This window comes from Corvus hawaiiensis, chromosome 4, assembly GCF_020740725.1.
Source record: "Corvus hawaiiensis isolate bCorHaw1 chromosome 4, bCorHaw1.pri.cur, whole genome shotgun sequence".
In the NCBI taxonomy this organism is placed as follows: Eukaryota; Metazoa; Chordata; class Aves; order Passeriformes; family Corvidae; genus Corvus; species Corvus hawaiiensis.
In genome coordinates this window covers 3821902-3836611 of record NC_063216.1, presented here as the reverse complement: position 1 = coordinate 3836611, position 14710 = coordinate 3821902, and the positions used below count along the sequence as shown (strand labels likewise).

The 14710-nt window shown below is 38.9% G+C and overlaps 1 long non-coding RNA gene across 6 annotated transcripts in view; it reads right to left on the bottom strand.

Annotated features, from left to right (window-relative positions):
- LOC125325336 overlaps window positions 1-14710 on the bottom strand; it is a 138615-nt gene that overhangs the window by 48758 nt on the left and 75147 nt on the right. For all 6 annotated transcript variants that reach the window (XR_007203286.1, XR_007203284.1, XR_007203285.1 and 3 more), the window contains exons 2-4: window positions 3545-3636; window positions 3281-3457; window positions 3041-3128 (exon numbers count right to left, since the gene is read on the bottom strand). This is a non-coding gene — a long non-coding RNA (uncharacterized LOC125325336). The remainder of the gene's footprint in view (window positions 1-3040; window positions 3129-3280; window positions 3458-3544; window positions 3637-14710) is intronic.

Sequence of the window (14710 nt, the reverse complement as noted above, 5' to 3'; positions counted from 1 at the left end):
GCACAGCTTTCACTGCTCAGGAAAAATAAGCTTAAAAACTCAGAGAGTCACCAACACACAAGCACAAAATTTAGAGCCCGTGTGTGCTTGTGCATGTACATGCCTGAGGAGAAAGCAGTCTGTGTCACACAAAGGAGCCAATAATTTTCAAAAATGGGTACTAGCAACCTTGGCTGCTGACCAACAACATGCCAGAATTACTACAGAGATTTGGTATTTACCAACACAACAGGCATGTGATATGTTTTTCTCTGAGCTGGACATTTGCAAAGGAGTTCTGGATCGAGTCTTCCTGGCCTTACTTACAGCAGTTTTGATAGAAAGACAAGGATTTATCCTGCTTTCAGACCTGAAAACCACTGTGAATTTGTGAGCCAGATTCACATCTGGAAGGCAGGTGTGTGAGTGCTTTTATGTCCACCTCAGCACATCCTAAAAATCTGGTCGTTAGTGTCTGTGCCTAGAAGCTGAAACAACACAGGCAGAGCAGGACTTGGGTATCAAAATCCACCATTTTCATTCTATCTTTTTCCTCCCCTTTCTCTCTTAACCTGCCTATATTCCAGTGGTTAAGTAGGTCTACCAGACATAGATGTGTACTTGAAATCTTCAGTAGAGGAGGGGACACGGATCTATATATTCCATGGCTGGAATATGTACTCCTAAAAATCTGTGTAAAATGTGGCTCCTTCTTATCCACCATATTTTTCAAAGATAGAAGTGGTTGGTCTGGAGGAAAGGGCCTAGGTAACCAGAGTACTGAGTATTGTCAAGGAAGGTACCTGAGAGAAAAGTGGAATTTATCATGATCTTGTCCTGAACTTTTTAATTCTTCACAATAAGGAGCTCCTAGCTCAACATGTCAATTTTTTGTGAATAATGATTCGAGACAACTGACTTTTCCTTTCATGCAGGGACAATGCATATGGTGAATGTATTTGGGAGGTTAGACCCTTAACTTGAAGTTGATGGAGCCAGAGTCTGTCGGAATGATATAAATCAGTTTTTTGGTCTTCAGGGCCCAGAGCCTGTAGGACTATCGGAAGATTTTAGCTATATGAAGAGCTTAGCTATACCTCTGACTCAGTTTACACATCTGAAGAAAAATCTCATTTGCAGCTTGATTTCTTTTTTTTAGTCCACAAAATGTTGTTTTCATTCTTAACCTTTGAATATATACTCATCATTGGTGTATTGTTTATATTTTTTCAAGGAGAATCATGTACACATGGCACAGGCTAATTTTTTTAAATTTATTTCATTTTTTTTCCCAGAGGCTAGCCTGTGAAGGCAAATTTCCTCAGGGAAACTAAAGGAAAGGCCACAGTGAACACTTTACATATGTCAGTTCTTGTTCTTCCAAACTTTTACTGAGGCATGGCAATTTCCACCTGGTTTTCATACCATACTCAACAGCAGGAATTTCAGTGTGGGTTGTAAAACCTGCTTAAGAGCCTGTGTAATTTACCTCATGTTGATTACTCTGTGTGGAACAGCTAATGGTACATGAGTTAATTAATCTATAGCTGCCTTGCCTGTCTGTGCTAAATAGTTGCAATGGCTATATCTTTGAAAATCTTGAGATACCATTTTTTTAATTGTTACAAGTGACTTTGTGCACCTGGCAGAAATAGGCATTTAAATTACAGACTAGGTCTGATTTGAGCCCAGGGTCTAAAGACATCTATAAAGGGAAAATGTCCCTGGAGAGAAATATATTCCTGCAAGAGAAACACTGCTCTCAGCTTGGGAAGAGACAGCAGCCAGGCAGAGCAGCTTTTGGTAAAGGTGAAGGGGATCTAAGAAAGGCATCAAGCTGCAAGCTTTTGGTCTTGTGTTGTTCCCACTATGCTGGCCTGAAAACTAAAGGGCAGTGTGAAAGGCCCATGTGTTAATACAGTCATATGAAACACTGTCACTATTAATTTCCTCTAGCTTCCCTGAAAATGAGCTGAGCAAGGTTTCTATAAAACAAAAGACACAATTTAAATCTACTTAGCCCAGAGAACATCCCTGCTTTGTATAACAATGCACACACACACACGGTGTGACCATGAACAGCCACTGAGGGGCAAAGCACTGCCATTCCTGCAAACTGCTGGGATTATTTGCCTGCCCAGATCTCCAGGTATTACCCATCAGAGCCGTGCACTGAAGTGGCAGTGGGAAGGAGAGGGGAGAATAACTCAGCCCAACTCTGCGCGATACGTGAGACCTTCCTCATTTTCTTCGTGATGCTAGAACGGGGCTGGGAATGCAGATTCATTTTTCAGGACACAGTAGGATTGGTGGCCCTTCATTTCTCTGCAGTTCAAGACTCCATTTTTTTCTGTTTCGAAGACTGCAGTTCAAGGCAGAGCAAAAGTGGCAGCGTTTAGGTTTGCACGCTCACTGCACTGCTCGGCTGTGTGTCTGTGGGCACCAGAAAGCCACAGTAATGCACCTTTAAACATGACAAAGAGATCATTTAAATATAGTTGTTTGTCACTGGCTTATAGCCTATCTGGCAGCCAGTCCTAAAATCAGTGTCTGGAGCCTGACTTTCGGAGATTTTGTGCCATTTTACATGAATAAAGGACTTTTCCTTTTAATGCTTAGGAATACATTGTTGCACTAAAATAGTCACTTTTCAACCCCAGCTGAAAATGCCCCTTTGGGGATTCTCAGCATATGGATAGTTACATTGAAAATCAATTCTTCTGACATTCAGAGCTTTCTTTTGGAGAGGTTTATTTGCTCTACTAACCATTTTAAGCCTCTGTGGCACCTTCTTACTCACCATAACTGCTGTGCTTAGTATCTGGCTCATAAGCATTATTTGATTTCAGTACCCTGTACATTGTGTCACTTTTTAAATTAATATAAAAATTGCTTCAGCAGTCTCCTCGTCTGTGTTGGTGTTAAACCTCTCTTGTAGAAATGTGAGGGGTGATAGGGAGTGTAGGGCATTAGGGATTTGGGGTGCACAATCCCCATCTCCCCTGGCGTTCTCCCTTGCTCCCACAGTGCAGCTGTTCTCCCCAAGCCACCAGGTACACACCAAAGGCACTTTCTTAGCACTGGTGACAGAAGAGGTCCATGGCTCAGCTCACAGGTCCAATTCTGCTGCAGTGTGCAGGAAACCTTACCTGAAGAGAAAATAAAGAAGTCGAGTGCTAATATTGAGAACATTGAATAAGAGCAGTTGTGGAGTGTCACACACAAGACAAATGACAGGCCATGGGTTTGTTTGAAACATGCAATTTTATACTAACAAGCCATAGAAAATATAATGGATTACTTTCATTGTAGGTCTTCTAGAAATGGCATCTTTTGGGGGCAAGTTTCTCCATTGCTCCAATTCTGCTAGAGGCCAAAGAAGTCTGTTCTTTTAGTTTTCAGTTAAATATTTTCTACCAAATTTATTTTCTATTTACTATTTTTATTGGTGGTGGTTTTCTTTTAAGGAGAAGGTCATCTGAAAAACAAAGAAGTTTGGTTGGGGGTTTTTTAATATATGCTGAGTCTTGAAAATTCTCTTGGAATAAATGATATTTCAATTTACTTCTCTGCAGAAGAAGCTGTTATTCCGTGGAACTACATCCCCATTTCAAACTCTAATGTTCACTTCATCTGTAGATTTTCAGGGCTTCTTGCCTGTTAGAGTAAAAATATGGTTAGTTTTTCTGGAGCTAGTGCTAAATTGCTACAATGCTCTGAGATTAGTCAGTCTAAGATGCTAAGAAATAATGCCTCATACAGCATACCCTGGACAGACTATTTTTGTTTTCATTTGGATGGATCACCACCAGCAAGAGAAAAATTCAAGCACCTCTTTTGGAACATATGTTTTATACATCAACTGTTATAACTTTTTTTTTTCTTGCCAAACCAGTCTAATAATTACAAAGAGCAGTATCCATAGAACAACAAACTATTTTTCTAGTTCATGTTTAAATGTCTTACTGTGACCTTCTTCCCTATTGCCATCACTACCCTACTTTTGGCTGAAGTCTCTTTAAGATGGGGAAGTTACATCAGCAATTTCACCTACTCTGAAATCACCTCATTCTGCCCTGATTTATACCCCATGAAATCCTACTGCCCTCAGGGGGGTTCTCCAGAGTGTAAGGCTGGGCAGAGTTTGATCCAGAATGTTAAATACTGGAGCATCAAAGTTATAGGTTTATTGCAATTATTATTGGTCCCCATTGGTTATTTACTTATGCTATATCTCAGCTACAGTTAAATTCTATGCTACAAGGTATGTGGGGAGAAATAAAAGCACAAATAGCAAGTGAGTGCATTGATTTGGAATGGGCTTGAACCTGTTTTTATGCCTCAGGACACTGCAGAAGTGGAGGGATTTTCAAGGCTCCCCACAAAGTGACCTGAGAGCTGGGATTCTGGGTTGTCTGAAAAAGCTGTGCTGTAAAGTGAGGCAGCTCTGGCACTGATACACCAGAAGCTCAACTTTCTCAATCTCAGAGGCTGGGGTGGGTTTTGGGACCCCCATCTCCCTCCCTGCCATGCCTCTCTCACTGATGAGCCTCTTCAGAGGCCTCAGTCCCTTGAAAATCTTCACCAAAGCAATACCAACACTTCTGATTCCTTCAGCACCCCAGGCAATGTTTTCCTGAAGATTAAGGGGCAAATCTTGGTCACTTCTCTGTGAATTGTGTCTGGAGAAGGACACCATCCTAAATTACCAAGCTTTTGACTCAAGATTTTCCACAGTCTAACCATAATTTTAATAATCTGGTATTGTATATATACATCAGGCCTTTTACTACAGATTCCTTCAATCATGCTCCAGAGGTTAAGGCAGAATTGAGAAACTAAAATCATACCTAATTATGTACTATTTCCACCCTCAGAAATGTTGTTCTCATTTACGTATCCAAGATCACAATATCACTGCAACTACTACAGGAATTCTCCATCAAATGACTCAAAAATGTTCATAATGGACACATACATCACTTCTGAACTCAGGTGCCTCAGTGAACACTTAAAATCAAATATTTACATGTCAAAGGGATATTTTGCAAAGATGAGCTAAAATAAAGTCAATCCAAGCCCCTCAGGCAACAGGATAAATACCAAGTCCAGAGGATTTTACATTTCAGATCTTTTCCTCAGCAGTTTTTGGGCTGACTGAGATGGTCTAACCTTTGCATGAGCACCACAGACACAGAGTGTACTTGGGAGAGATCAAGAAAATAGGATAACACAGATCCCACTTTCCACTAAACTACCTTAGAACTTATCACCATTATAGGAAATCTATCGACATGCCATGAAATTTAAAATTTAAACCATACTGATAGAGGGACCAGAACAATAGACACCAGAAAGAATGACTCTTTTAAATTTACGTGCTTACCTTCCTCATACTATACATGAAAAAGCAGTGCAGAATCCTCTGTAGGTAACCATACATCAAGTGACTACCTAATGTTTTCCCTTCTAGAATTTCTGCTCTGGCCTTCAACACAACAAAAAATGTGTATCCCATGTATTTTCCTTCATATAAAATCTTCAGTTTTTTAAATCAAATAGCTGGAGTTAAGAAATACTCCAAATTAAATCTCATTCTTTCACTGTGAAAAGTCAGTAGTTGAAAAAAGAAATGCATTTTACAATCAGGTCCATAGCAGTGAATTTTAGGTGGAAGAAATTTCTAATTGAGTGTGAGAAGTTCCCTGATATATTGTTTTATGCCTGTCTTCTCTGTTTGGCCCACACTATCTTGAATTCATACTTACCAAAAAAATGAACTTTCAAATTTAGCAGTCAGATTTGCTTGTCATAATAAATAGCAAACAGAATAACATGGGAAATGTTTGTCCTAACAGTTATTACCAACCAGCTTCTCAAGACTTTTACTGGTTGAGAAAACATTTTTCCTTCCTTTTTCTGTTGCACTCACTAATCAGGATCCAGTGTGCCTCACAACAGTCAGCTGCCATTGTAACAAGTTACAGGAAAATTATAATGCTTCCTAAGCATTTCCACAGAAACAAATTTCATGTGTGTGGGTGGACAGTAGGAGGAGAATAACCTTGGGAAAAACACAATTATAAACAGCTGCAGCATGCATTAAATGTAATTATGATTGATTCCTATAAATAATTCTTTGTGTAAATTTCCACTTAAGCTGGATTTGCTGTTCGGGTGCAGTGGACATTTCTGCATTAAGTGATTATGCTTTTTTATTATTATTAAAAACACAGATTTTTTTTTTTTTCCCCACTTGGGAGAGAAGATGGAGAAAGAAGACTTACTGTACCAGCATGAACTGCTGAAAATCTGGACTATCACAATTAATAGTTAAACAGCCTGGACATGATGAAATTGTTTGTGCCTGAACAACAAAGAAGGATTAAAATGAAAAAGAGTGCATCATCCAAAGTTATTGTCAGCAAAACCTCATAGCACTATTTCAACAAGATAATAAATGTATAATGATAGATAGCACCTGATCAACCACTATGGAACAGCTGACTATATTAATAGGACTTGACGTTTGTTCTGTTTAATGGAGAAGGTGCTGAGCACCTAGGTTTCTGCTATGCTAATTGCTTGGTCATTTAAGAAAGAAATCAATACAATACAGCCCTCACAGGAGAAAATCTTGACTGATTCTTTACAGTTCCTACAGCGAAAATACACTAAATCATGGTCATTAATTCATTTGACTAATTCAACACTTAAAATTTCATTCATTCTCATATAAGATTTTACAACTGTCTATTACATGAACATTCAGCAGTGGTAATGGCAGGAAAGATCATATAAAATGACTGGGAGAAGGAAGGATGGTTCTTCTGGAAGCTTTATGTAGCACAAGCCTGATCCCACCGATATTAATTACAGCTGACCCTTTACTTCAGTGAGTGAAGACAAGGGCTGTGCAAGGGCCTTGGCACATCTGTGTGCTCAGTTCTCATTGCATGTGGGGGAAGTACCAAGAGCTGCTCAGTGCTTTGAAAAAAACCCCAAAAACCATCTTACTACCTCTGCAACACTGACGTGCTCCAGCTGACCCTCCTCAGAAGGCTCCAGCCCCATATTCAGTAGTATATTCACAGAAAAAGGTTGGAAGGGCCCTCTGGAGATCATCCCGTCCAACCCCCGTGCCAAGGCAGGGTTACCCAGAGTAGGTGACACAGGAACACCTCCAGGTGGGTTTGGAATGTCTCCAGAGAGGGGGACTCCACACCTTCCCTGGGCAGCTGCTCCAGTGCTCTGCCTCAATGTGACAAAGTTATTCCTCATCTTGAGGTGGAACTCCTGTCTTTTAGTTTATGGCTATTGCTCCTTGTCCTGTCACTGGGCACCACTGAAAAGAGCCTGGCATCGTCATCTTGGCACCACTTTTAAGACACTTGTATGCATTAATGAGATCCTCTCTCAATCTTCTCAGGCCCAGCTCCTGGAGTCTCACCTCACCGGTGAGATGTTCCAGACCCCTCACCATCTTTGTGGCCTCTTCTGGACCCTCTGCAGTAGGTCCTTGTCTTTCTTGAACTGTGGAAACCAGAATAGAACCCAGCACTCCAGATGTGGCCTAAATAAAGCTGGGTAGAGAGGTGAGGATCACTTTCCTTGACCTGCTGGCCACACTCTTCCCAAAGCACCCCAGGACAGTCAAGCTCTTAATGACATTTCTAACCACCTCTCTTCCACAGGAGCCAATGACACATGCTCAAAGTTAAGCTGCTTGACCAATATGATGATCCCAGGGTATCTTTCTACTCTGTGTACCTACTCAACAATTTAGGTTTTAATTTAGAGGTTCTTTCCAGCTGGGATATATCCTTAATTTTGGGTATAGAACGTATGGACATTGCAAAGTATATCAACATTTGTAAGACAAAATCAGAAATATAGGGTGTAGATACAAAAATGCTGCTAGCAAGGATTTTCTTGCTATTTTCTAAGTCCATGAGAGACTTTTCTCTCTCACAGAAGAGGTAGCAGAGTTATGTAAACAACCAAACACCAGCAGCCTTGAAAAGTCTTGTTTATGGTATAGTAGAAAAATATTTTGACAATGGATGTTTTAGGATTTTAGCCAATCACCCCAAGGGGTGGCTGATCCTTTGTCCAATTAGACTATGAAGAAAAAAGTCTATAAAGAGTTTGTAAAATAATTAAATAAATCAATCTTGCTGCACAGTTCCTGCCTGCTGGATCTTCTCTCCTCCTCCTCCCTATGGCTGCAGGACACAGTGATATACCCTAGGGCCCAGGCCTGCGGTAATAATAGGGACCTGTTTTTCTCATTGATATCTCTAAAGGTGTTCATGTTTTAGTCTTTTTCCCACCCTTGACATCTTTCATCATGTCTTTTTTTATTTTCTGTACATCTGCTGAGAACTTTATTAGCTAACCAAGCTCTCTGCATGCAGTAGGGATGGGGTAACCATGCTAGGGGTTGATATCTTCCAGCTTAAAAATGTCACCTGAGGGGTTTGTCCAAATTAACATAGTGTCAAAGGCAAAACTGGATTCAAAGCTGAGCTCTGCCAGTGCCTCAACATGGAGCAAGGTTTCCTTAAAAAATGGCTGCCTAGAGAGCCTTCAAATCAGAGATAAAATACTGTGCAGCTTCTTTGCTATTAGATCCATGGATTTTTTTTTTTTTTACCATTTCTTCTTCCTCTGCATGGCTGTGTGATTAGCTTGATTTAAAATAAAACCTTGCTTTCTTTATAATAATGATTTGGTGGCACTACGAATGAGACAGCTTTCACCTGACATGAGTTAGGTTATTTTTACTGACTTTTGTTGGAATTGCTGGTAGTTCAGGAGATTTAATCTCTGCATGGAAGAAAAAAGCATTATTTGCTCCAAAGTTACAGTAAATTAATATGAACAACCCTGCTGATGTTCAGGTTTCATTTAGTATGTAACATATAGAAATGCTGTTAAGACTCCACAGAATACTGAAGATTTGTCTGCATGCTTTTCAAACAACAACAAAAAAATAAAGCTAGTACATGCTTAACACCCTCAGGCTAATTTTTTAAGGCATGCCTCTAAAACTGCATCAAAATATTTTGTGAATACAGTTTTTCACACTTGACCTCTGTTTAGGTATAGGAACCAGATGCAATACAACACAGAGAGACTCAGAAGCTATATTTATCCTTTTGACCATAAAGACATTCCTTTATTTTTATTTTTCCTTATGACTGGATTTAAAGAGCTTTTTTTTAAAGACACCATTACCCTTTTTAAAATAACCCAGCAAAACAAAAAAAAACAAACCAAAAAAAACCCCCACAAAAGCACAGAAAAAACCTAAACCCCTGAACCAACAAGGGCTGTACATATTTTGTAAAAAGCATTCTTACATCAATCAAGCAAATATACATTAGCAAGAAGGAAACACATTAAGACTCATTTTCCTTTTTCCTGTGCCAGATTGTTTCTTTTGTACTATATATCAGAATGAAAGTAATTCACCTCTCAAAACAAAATTTTAAAGAACAAAATATGACTGTGATGCACTTCTGCCGAATACAGTCAAATTTCCATAAAATGTCTGCAGGGTTTTGCACATTAAAATTTCTCTTACTAAAAATGTTTATGGAAATAGGTCATTATGCACATTACTAATAGAGTGCAATTTGTTGCTTTTAAAGGAGCTTTTATACTAATAGTTGTGAATAAACACATTTATCAGACATCCTAAATAAAAACAACATATACACTGGCAAGCACAGTGATCCTCACACACACAGCAGGCATGGATTAAAGGAGTTGCTCATTTGGGGCCCAGTTCCACTGCCATGGAGCTCGGGGGAATTTCTGACAGTTTTTGTTGGGTAGATAGGAGATGGATGGTGTCTCAGCTGTGGAAATGGGATAACAGAAGGTACCACAGGATCCAATAATTCGAGTCCTACCTGCTTCCACACAACTTGGCCAGACCCATTAAGGCTCTTCCTGTGTTTATTTGAAAAGGGGAGCAAGGGCTGGGATGTCCAAGCAAAACCTATCCTTTGCAGCCAGAGCTGCAGAGCCCAGGCCAACAAGCCCAGGCCCACAAAAGCATCATGAACCTATGGAAAACGAAGTAGATTTTCACATCAATAGTAGCAACTGTGCTCATATGACATCAGAATTCTCTTTGATATGATACATATCCCATTAGCAGCACTCGGAAACAATAAAAGAATGATAACAGCTATTGTAATTTTTCTTGACTTCTGAGGAACAAAGAAGATACAGCCAGGCAATTACACTGTGCAGCTTATCAGAGCATGAGAAGCAACAGGATACCAGTTTAAAACTGCAGGACTCACTGAGGAACATCTTACAATATATTTACACAGTAGCCAGCATCCATTCTCTTAAAAATCCCACTTAAACCGCAGATTAGATCACGTAGAAAGTGCAAATGAAATGAGCTGGTTTAGGAAGATATGTTGATTCCTGTGGTCCCTTGCTTGGTTGTCAGTAAAAGTGAAGAAAATGTAAAACATCTATCCAATTATTTCAGTTAATATACAAGCATTAGGCATTCAAATTCCTAATTAAGAGACAACATGCCCTGTCAGGCATCTGCATGGGCTATTGAACATTGCCTAGATTGTTCCATAATTATCCTGGCTTAATAGCTCTACAAATGTAAGCAATATGCATCCATTGAGGAAATGCACTGCTTATCACATGAGGAGGAACAGCACACAGAACATGCTCTGCCACGGTGTATTTGTGCTGCAGGTTTTCAGTGGAACATGGTTTAATTAACAGCAGGCAGCCTCGGCTTAGGAGCTGGCTGCTGTTGGCAAGGAGGAAATGTAACTCACACATCAAAATGTATTTCCATGACCAGATTTAAACATGCAATCTCAACTGTTGGAAGTGCTCCGTTTCAGATTCCAGTCTCAGGCACCAAAAAGAAGAGATACCATGTGCAAAAAGATATATTTGTAGCGATTTCAGCGCGACCCTTTTCAAGCCTCATTTGTTAAAATCTTCCGTCTCTCAGACCCATTCGCCAAAAAAACCAGAAAAAAACCAAACAAACAAACCAAAAAATCCAGCATCCTCTGGGGCAGTCATGTTGTCAAGGAAACAGATTTTCATCTTCTATGATTTGCATAGTCGGTAATTTGCTACAATTTCCTTCTTTTTAAGCCTGATGCCTATGTTCAAGACTTGACCAAAGTTGCCTTAAATGGTGCAGCCATAGCATCAAGATGTCTATTCTTTCATACTTTCTGGAAAAACTGGGCAAATCATGGATATATCCTCCCATGGAAAGTCTGCAAGGAGCACAAAAATGAAATATTGCTCTTTGGTATGGATTTCTTCTGCCTTTTAACTGATAGGCTTTGTTTTTGGAAAATAATATGTTTTAGGGACTTTCTGTACCTTTCTCTTTCTCTATTCCTTTTGCTTTGAATAAGATAGAAAGAGAAAAAGGAAAAACAAAGAAAAGGCCATTTTCAAAAAGGTAGTGGAAATGTGAAGAAATTTTAGAACAGCTGAAAACATGCAAACAAAACCTATTTTTTCAGCACTGTTTTTGTTTTAGTTAAACTCTAAGTTAAGAACTCATCAGCCTCTGGTCAAGTTTACTGTTAAAACCCCTGTACATGGATATTGCATGGGATGCAGCTTCTTCAAATCCACCAGCTGCAAAACTAAAATGCATGAACTTGGCAGCCTCAGGATGTTTCATGCAACAAAGTGAAGGAGATACCCCTCAGCATTTCTCTTGAGACTTCCAGGAAGAACTGAAGCAATCCTCAGGTTCCCTGTAGACTGCCATCCCATAAATAAATAACATGAATAAATATATCTTCTTACCTGGGACAGATCCAGCAGGGTTGAGTTGACTAGAGCTCGTCTTATGTGGATTTTCTTCTCCTTTTTTATATCATTGTAGGCATTATTGCCATAGCATCTGATGGTGAACTTCCATCTCATTAAAATAAAGGTTTTTGCCATAGCATCTCACACCTATTTTGCCAGTTCTGGTGTGAGAAAACTTTACTTTGTTCTTCTAAACAGGGATTACTGATTTTGAAAAAAATTATGTATTTACCTCTTCTTTCCTGTCCCTGCCCCTAAATAACTAGAATTCTACATATCAGAATACTGTAGGCCTCTGTTGTGTATTTTTTAGTCTGGAATCTGACACCACAATGGGTATTAAAGAGGCATGCTTTTTTCTTCACTGGATATGTAAACCTTTCATTAATTAGATAGGAAATTAATCATCTATCAGCAGGAATTAGAGGAATGTCAATCCAAATGATAGAATTGTTAACATATATTTTGGCTGAACTGTTCTTGTCAAAAAGATAATTACAATTTTAAAAAATATCTATATATAATACTATCTAATGTTTTAATGAAATTTAATGATGAACTTTAGACAAATTGAAACTATATATTTAAAGACTATTTTTAGGTCTCAAATAATTTTTCTTTCCGTTCTTCTTCTGGTACAAAATTTTAAACTACAATTCTTTTTTTGGTCTCAAATAAAAAAACTTCTTCAACAGAAGAAAATTTATTGCTCCCTATGAGATCATGGGATAATTAAGGCACTTAACAGTACAGGTCACTTAACAGTATAGGTCACTTACCAATATTAGATTATTTCTTCTGCGGACAGAGGTCTCCTTGCAGACTAAACTCCATGGTTGAAAAGGACATTGTAATAAATTTATGGTTTTGTTTTTATTTTTTTTTTTTTTAGTTATTATTTTTCTACTCTGCAAGGTGGCAATAATGTGAACAGTTCACTTTGGATCCCTCTAACTTCTGCACCATAAGGACACAGGAGGTCTTCTGCAGAGGGATGAGGCAGCATTCTTCCTGACACAACATTCCTGGGACACAGACCTGACTTTGCCTCAGGGGTGTCTCAGAACCTTCGCCTTTTGAGCTCAAGACAAGTGGACTGCACTCTAATTGCTCATAAATTTTGAGGACAGTGTTAAGTATTCCCATGGTAAAAATTTCAGGGTACTTTGAAGCTTTCCCTTTGCCATTTTTTTTCTTTTCAGACTCGAGATGGAGAGAACCCACGGAACCACTAGAGCAATCCAGAGATACCTGGTTGGAAGTTTTGCACAGTTTTCCTCCACAGGCTTATATGAGGGAGGAGGGGAGGTAAGACTCAATATTTGGATGTATAACTTTGGCTGCAGAAATGAATAAATCTAAACTCAAAGGCCAAGGGCAGCCAAGATGCTCTTTGCTGTTGTGTGGAAGATGGCTCTACACACTTAGTCCCTGTTCTAAACACAACACATTGGGTTGCTTTTTGCAAGCTACTGCATTATTTGCCTTCTCAGGCTGCAGCCTCTGAAAAACCCCTTTCATCTGGATTGCTAAGGCACAGATTCTCATAATCACTCAGAGGAGACAGCTCCCAACAGACAGCTCCAAACAGCTTCCTCCTGCAGCTGGAAAGTTTTTCAGAGCCAGTCTAGACCTTCATGTAGTAAAGCTCTAATGTTCATGAATAGTCAGTTGATTTCCACAGGAAAGTTTGGGTGCCTCACTGCCTTGGGTCCTACAGTAAATATTGCAATAACAGTGTCCTTTTGTAGGTAGGAGATATTACAGCCTTGTGTCATTCCAAGGCTTATACATGCCAGAAATACAACTCACGTGCGGTTCACAGTGTCAAGGTTGTTGGCTGTCCCTGTAATATGAGATTCATCAAATTTGGGTAAGCAATTTGGGGTGTGTTTTGTTTTGTTGGGTGTTTTTTTCTCTAGGGTAGACAATTTGAAACTAAATAGGCAAAAAATACATATGGTGTATGGGTAACTTTGAAATGACAGTGAAGAACACTATTTAAAATGAGAGTCCACTCAGAGCAGCTAAATTTTTCTTTAAAATGAAGAATTATGGGGACTATGGTAAGTACTAGGTTTCACCCCATTTTTTCCTTCAGAAAAAAATATGCACTGCCAGGCACAAACAAAGTTCTTGGGGTTTTGCTTGTTTGCTTATTTTGGTTTGGTTTATTAATTCATTTTTCTTTGTTTGTTTGTTTATTTTGATTAGATCATTCAAAGTCTTATTTGCTCTGTAAACTTCAGCTACGTATAGATCCCTTTGGAAGCTCAAAACTTTTCCAAAATCAAGAAAAAGGGAACAGCAAAACAGTTATTAACAGGCAAGAGAACTCATTATATTTCGTATCAAAGAAATTTGTTAACTAGGTATCTTTTAAAAGAGTGTTTATCATGACTCCTCTTTGGAAGTGCAGAGTCTGCCTTGTTAAGTATTCACATTTACTGACTCATTGTTTATAAAATCAGGTGTTCCAAAGACAGGAGGTATTTTTTACAATAAGCAATTGTATAATGAAACAGAGGAATATAAATCAATTTATTAGATATCATCTGCATATGGAGCTATGAAAAAGACCTCAGGGAAAAAAAGCACAAGATTGCTGTAATTTGTACTTTGGAGAAGCATATATAAATATCTTCAGGCACCATAAATTTAGATGGTTTACCAGAAAACATTAATAACTTCTCCAGCACAAAGGGTGAAACGCCCCACCCACTGTCTCCATTCTTCTCAAAACACCTCTACTTCCAGTAAGCATAAATTCTATGTTTAGATTTGTTAAAAATAATGAAAAAGTGTAGGAAGCAGTCTACTTTTTTAAGGGATGCAGGTGGGGGCCAATAAGATGTCAGGGGCACTTTCATATCTTCTTCACATCTTCATACTT